A 5738-nucleotide genomic window follows, 5' to 3' on the forward strand; every position below is an offset into this window, starting at 1 on the left:
GTTTCAATGACAGGGAAGATTTCCCCTGACAGAAGGGTCAGACTAAGATGTGAAGGATATGCACAGCACCACATTCAGGAGAATCATATCCAGGGAATGGGACGTGGCTCACCGTGGCTGGTTATACAGTGTGAAGGGACAGGGATACAAGTGGAAAGTGAGGTTCAACAAGTAGACTCATGCATGGAGAATTACACTTCTGTGCTAGACTAAGCAGAGCCTGTATGAAAGTCTTATCCAGTAGAAGGGCTTTAAGCAGAGGCAAATCTTAACTAAGTTGTCCTTTAAAAAATTATTCGGACAGATGCCTAGGAATAGATTAGGAGTTAACACAGTAGAAACAAAGACTGCAGAGAGCAGGCTGGCAATAAGCTAGGCAAGCAGGATTCCCTGAAATATCAGAGAGAGAGACAGAGTAGAATGGATGTGGCCACTGAGAGATCAGGTAAGAGATCAACCTTCTTGGACAGTTAAAATTTCCAGGCTAGAGTGGTTCCCGGTACCGGAAAAAAACAAACAAACAAAAAAAGATAGAGTGGTTTGTTGATACCATTTTCCCAAACACAGCATGTGGGAAGAGAAGCCAGTTTAGGAAGCAATGTAAGAAGCTTGCTTTGTTTTATTTTAGTTTTCTGCGTTTTGAAGAATAGAGTCCACTCCTGTGTAAGGTGACAAAGGCAGAACATTATGGCTGGTGCTCCTGTTGCTTGAAGATGGCTTCAGGAGTTAGGACCTCTTAAGCCAGTCACTTACCATTTCTTTGCCTCCTCCCTGGCATGGGGAAAGCAAGTTATGATCACTTCTTTCCTCATGGGGGTGTAGTGAGGCTTTGTTTAGCTATTTAAAGAGTCATACCACATTCAGATGAAAGGAGCTCTGTTAGTGAGAAACATAAGGAGACCAAGCACAAAGAAATGCTTAAAAGGCCGCCTGAAGGGTAGGAGACAAGCTTGCAGGGGGTTTGTTCTGGCTTCATAATTAGATTTAAAGATCTAGAGATGAAAAACAAAAGATACGGGCAGCAGAAGATGAGGATTAGTTGTCTCTCCAGATGGATTAACATTTGGATTGTTTTTCCCAGATATGACTGGCCTGGCTTAAAAACCTGCTGTATTTTTTCTGCAAGGGGACGCTGACATGGTGGCCAAGGAGACCTCAGGGGGTCCCTAAAGACACAGCTATCAACTCCTTGGCTTAGCGCAGGACTCTCACTCTGCAGAGGTGTGGAGGCTGAGGCCAGGCAGCCCCAGGCATGGGCTGCAGCTCTTCAGCAGCCCAGGGAGCCACCACCAGCCCCCACCTCCATAAAGCCCATGGGGAAGGAACATCAGACACTTGAGCGCAGAAGCCTGGAAAAAAAATAGAAAGAAGTTTGCTTGGTCCTGAGCACCAGATGGCTCCCTTTCTGATAAGACTCTCCAAGTGTCCAGGGCATCCTCTCTTCCCAGCTAACCTTTGAGGCAGCCTGTTCTCTCACTACACCTGGCTCCCACCAGCTGCTCCTCCCCAAGGGGCTCTGTGAAAATGAGTCAGACTTTGTAAGTTCTGAGTAAACAATTTCACTCCCAAGTTACCAGTCTCTGGAAGAAATGGCAGCTTCTTCTGCCTGCGTGACCTGGCTAATTCACACTCACACTTTCTTCCGCTCCCTCCCTGCACAGTCTCTAGCACTTGAGTGTTCTTACCTATCCCTGAAGGCCCTGACAAGTCACGCTCCCCACTCCTCTCCCCAAACTCTTCCCAAGTCAAGATCCTCTTTCTCTCCTTCTCCTTGTTCTCCTGTTGCATTTTACTTGTTATAACCCCAAGTTCAATTTATCTGCATTATGGTTGCCATGGCTCCAAGGTTCTCCCTCGCTTTTACTTTCCAGGCCCTGGAGCACACAGCTCTGTTGGACTCAGTCTGGTAGCCTCCGGGGCCTGCCACATCGGGGTTGTTTAGTCAATGTTTGCTGAATTCATTAGAACAGGAAAGGAAACTCAGCAAGTTGCCCTGTTGCAGTGAGAAGAGGCAGGTGATTTCACAATGACTGTGTTTCTGCTGGTTGCCTGAGTTTCATAACCCAGTGTTATTGCAGGGGGACTTGGGGATGTCTGGCAGGAGCCGTGGTTATAGGGCTGAGAATATCCACTGGCCAGACCTAGTGGTTCATAGAGCAGCTTTGTGCTTCTGGGGAGGGTTTTAGCTCAGACATGGCTTGGTTGAGTCCAGGGTTTTGAGCTCCACAAATAACAGGCAAGTCTCTGACCCTTTCTGATTCTCAGTTTCTTTACATGTAAAGTAATGATCACCATCCCTGCATTTGCAAATAATGGCACAAATAGCGCTTAATATATGTGTAATCTGTGGTACGGGTAGGCACTTTGCACAGGGTCTGCCACCAAATTGGTGTGCAATCAATTTGTTGAATAATTCATTCACTGATGGAGAATATTAACTAAAAGAAGGCTCAGTCTGGAGGTGGGTGATGTATGGCCCATGAACAAGCCTGGATCTTGCAATACAAACCAGCAAAAATGTTTATGTGTTGATGCATCTGTAATTTGGAACATGGAAACCTGAATTCTGACCAAGTGTCACTGGCATTCAAGAATATGCCAAATAAGCTATTCCCCTTCTGGGTGTTTTCCCAGAAGAATTAAAGACATTATACCACAGTGATATATGTGCACCCATGTTTATAGCAGCACAATTTGTTATAGCTAAGTCTTGGAAACAACCCAGATGCCCATCCACTGAGGAATGGATAAAAAAGATGTGGTATTTTTTATACAATGGAGTATTAGTCAGCTATTTAAAAAGATAAACTTGAGGGTTTTGTAGGTAATGGATACAACTAGAGACCATACTCATAAGTGAAGTAAATCAGACCCACATGTGTAAACATCATACTGTCTCCGTGGTGTAGGAACCTGAAAGACTAGGTAAAACTTAAAACGTACAATAAACAATAGGAAAAGGAAAGAAATTGCTCAAAGGAATGAATGACTGGGATGAGGGAAATAAGAAAACAGAAAGAAGGCAAAATATAAATATATATATGAATAGCTGCGATAACTGTATTGCTGATATCTGATGGTGTATTAAATGAACAGTTAATACTTACAATTTTGTATGTTCTGATAGATTTTGCATGCTTGTGTTTGGTGGTCTGAGCAACTGATTTGAAGGTAACAGTATGCACTGGAATTATAATGGTGAACTCCTACCATCTTGTCTAGTGAAACTCTGTATTATCTCTAATGTTTTATCAAAGAATTATTTTCTTATTCTCTTTAATGGTTTGAGCAATCTTTCATTCTTATATCTGGTAATCTGAGCAATGTAGCTGAGGATAGTGATATGTAATGTAACAACCACTGGTAATTCCTAATATTTTGTCTTTAGACCCTGTATCACTTTGAATGTCCTTGCTCTGATTTGTTTATGTTCGTGATACTGGTATGCTGCTACTGCCCTATTTTTTTGTTTGTTTGTTTGTTTGTTTGTTTGTCATTTACTACTCTCTTTAAAATTAAAAAAGAAGAATATGCTGAATGATTTTTCTCAGCATTGACCACACCAGGTCAAAGCCATGGTTCCCACCATCTCCACAGGAGCATCATGGGTAATAAGCCCCACAAGGCTGTGGACTCTTTTATGAAATGTAAACACAGCCCATAGTAAGTAAGACATAAACAAGTGTTAGTTTTATATTTGCTATCGTCTTTTTCCCCTGTAGACTAAATTCTTTGAAGTTAGAAACTATGTCAGTTTTGCTTTGCACTCTGTACTCACATCTTTAGTACAATACCTGATAGATCAGGTGTCCTAGAGACTGAACAAAGGAATTAATGACCTGTCTGGTGGCTTTAAACCTAGAAGCACAGAGGCTGTGATTATCAGTAACATTTGCTCCATTCTATTGGCATCCAGTGATTTCTAGTCAGATGCGGTGACCAGTTCAAGGCAGGAAGTATTTCAGCTGTGAAATCTGTGATTGCATTGTATCATGAATAAAAATAAATCAACATTTTTCTTTTTCTTCCTCAATCTAGTTATTATCTCTGCAATAATTGGGGATTGGGAGAAATTCTATGTTCTTTCTTTTTTTAAATGTTGACCAACAAACTTATGATCTTGAATGCATGGTAATAATTAGTATTGATTAACTTATTTACAAACTTGGGCACATAGATTTATGCTGGAAATTCTGCAGATTTGCTTCAGCATGGGCACTGACAGAGAACAATCCATGACCACTATGCATTTCCTCCGAGCCTGAGGCCCACACTTCTGATGCTGACCAAACTCGTTACTGCAGGAGAAGGAACAAAGAAGGAAGTGATCATTTTTTTAATGTGCCAGCCATGGGCAGAGACTTTGCATTCATGTGGCAGTAATTTGGGCTACCCACCAAGCATATGGCTCAAGCTATTCTTCTGCAGACACTTTCCATCCCCCTTAAAGTTAGGTTTACCCACATGAATTGCACTGGATGATGAAATGTAAGCAGGAGTGATACCCATCACTTCTGCAGTGATGTTTGAAGAGCCAGATGGTTGCATACATGCTCACTTTCCCTCTGCCATGGCAGGGTGCCACGTGGTCCAGCCTCCTTTACCTTAGCCCCAGACAGAGAATGATCCTGGAACAGAATCCCCAGATGACTCCCCATGAATACATGTCCTTACCAAGCAATAAATCTTTGATTGTTTAAGGCATTAAGACCTAGACAGTCATTTATTGCACCAGGTAGCGTGGTCTGTCCTAACTGATAAAATGTGTTAGTTCATTAAAGTCTCCTTTTTAAAAAAAAAATCCAAGAAGAGGGTCTTGGGAAACAATTCTTAATGGGTCTCATGCATCCCGTATGTCTTGGAAGTAAATCACTAACTGCCTTTGTTCCAGAATACTGTATCTCCTCAAGGACGTTTATACAGCCAACAGCTGGAAATTAGAGAAAGTATCTTCCTTCCACAGCAAAGGGCAAGTACACTTACCATCCTTTTCAAATTCAGGATCCCTAGGCTCAGGACCTCTCAGCTTTAACACAGCTCACTCTGTGCGGGCATCCATCTGAGCTGTAAGGAGAATTTTATAAATATGATGATGTTCATGTTCTGCTGCACCATGAATAATAACGTTCATCTATCTGACCCAAAAGTCCTATATCTTCCGCCAGCATCTTTGAAACAATGGCAAGCTAACATAGTAGCTTGACAGTTGATAAAACCTCTACTGTCATTTCGTAGATCTTCTCAGTAGATGTTAGCATTACCATTTGCACATGGTGAAACTGAGCTTCAGAGAGAATATTACCTAATGTGACTCCACAAATGATTGGTATATCCTATTTTCCCCAATATTTCCTATTACTTGCCATAGAAAAATACTTAAAATGTGGTTTATTCATTTATATATTCCTGAATTGAATCTTTTCATTTATTTTAATTAATTTCTATTAAATAACTACTTTAAGCACTGTGCTAGGTGCTGTTTTCTAGAATTCTTTACAAATTAGCATTGTGTTCTCCCAACAAAACCATTTTGATACTGAATGTAAAAGATTTGAAATTGTTTTCATTTCAGCATATACTACACCTATTCTCAACTGCCTTCACCCAACAAGTAAATGACCTGGATAATGTAGACAAGAATCAGACTTTCTATAATTTGACATCAAGAGTACATTTTTCCCATTGGAGCTATAATAGGTCTTGGAGCTTTGGAGGTCTCTGGAGGAAGCAGAGTACGT

The 5738-nt window shown here is 41.4% G+C and overlaps 1 long non-coding RNA gene across 1 annotated transcript; it reads right to left on the reverse strand.

The window, feature by feature from the left end:
* Nucleotides 1-601: 601 nt before the first annotated feature.
* LOC106149078 lies at nucleotides 602-5065 on the reverse strand. Its single transcript, XR_001235031.1, has 2 exons — nucleotides 4984-5065; nucleotides 602-1349 (listed from the first exon to the last, which is right to left on the reverse strand). It is a non-coding gene; the product is annotated as an uncharacterized LOC106149078 (long non-coding RNA).
* Nucleotides 5066-5738: the final 673 nt, after the last annotated feature.

The sequence above is a fragment of the Chinchilla lanigera genome, unplaced genomic scaffold, assembly GCF_000276665.1.
Source record: "Chinchilla lanigera isolate Chin_1 unplaced genomic scaffold, ChiLan1.0 scaffold00003, whole genome shotgun sequence".
Classification (NCBI taxonomy): Eukaryota; Metazoa; Chordata; class Mammalia; order Rodentia; family Chinchillidae; genus Chinchilla; species Chinchilla lanigera.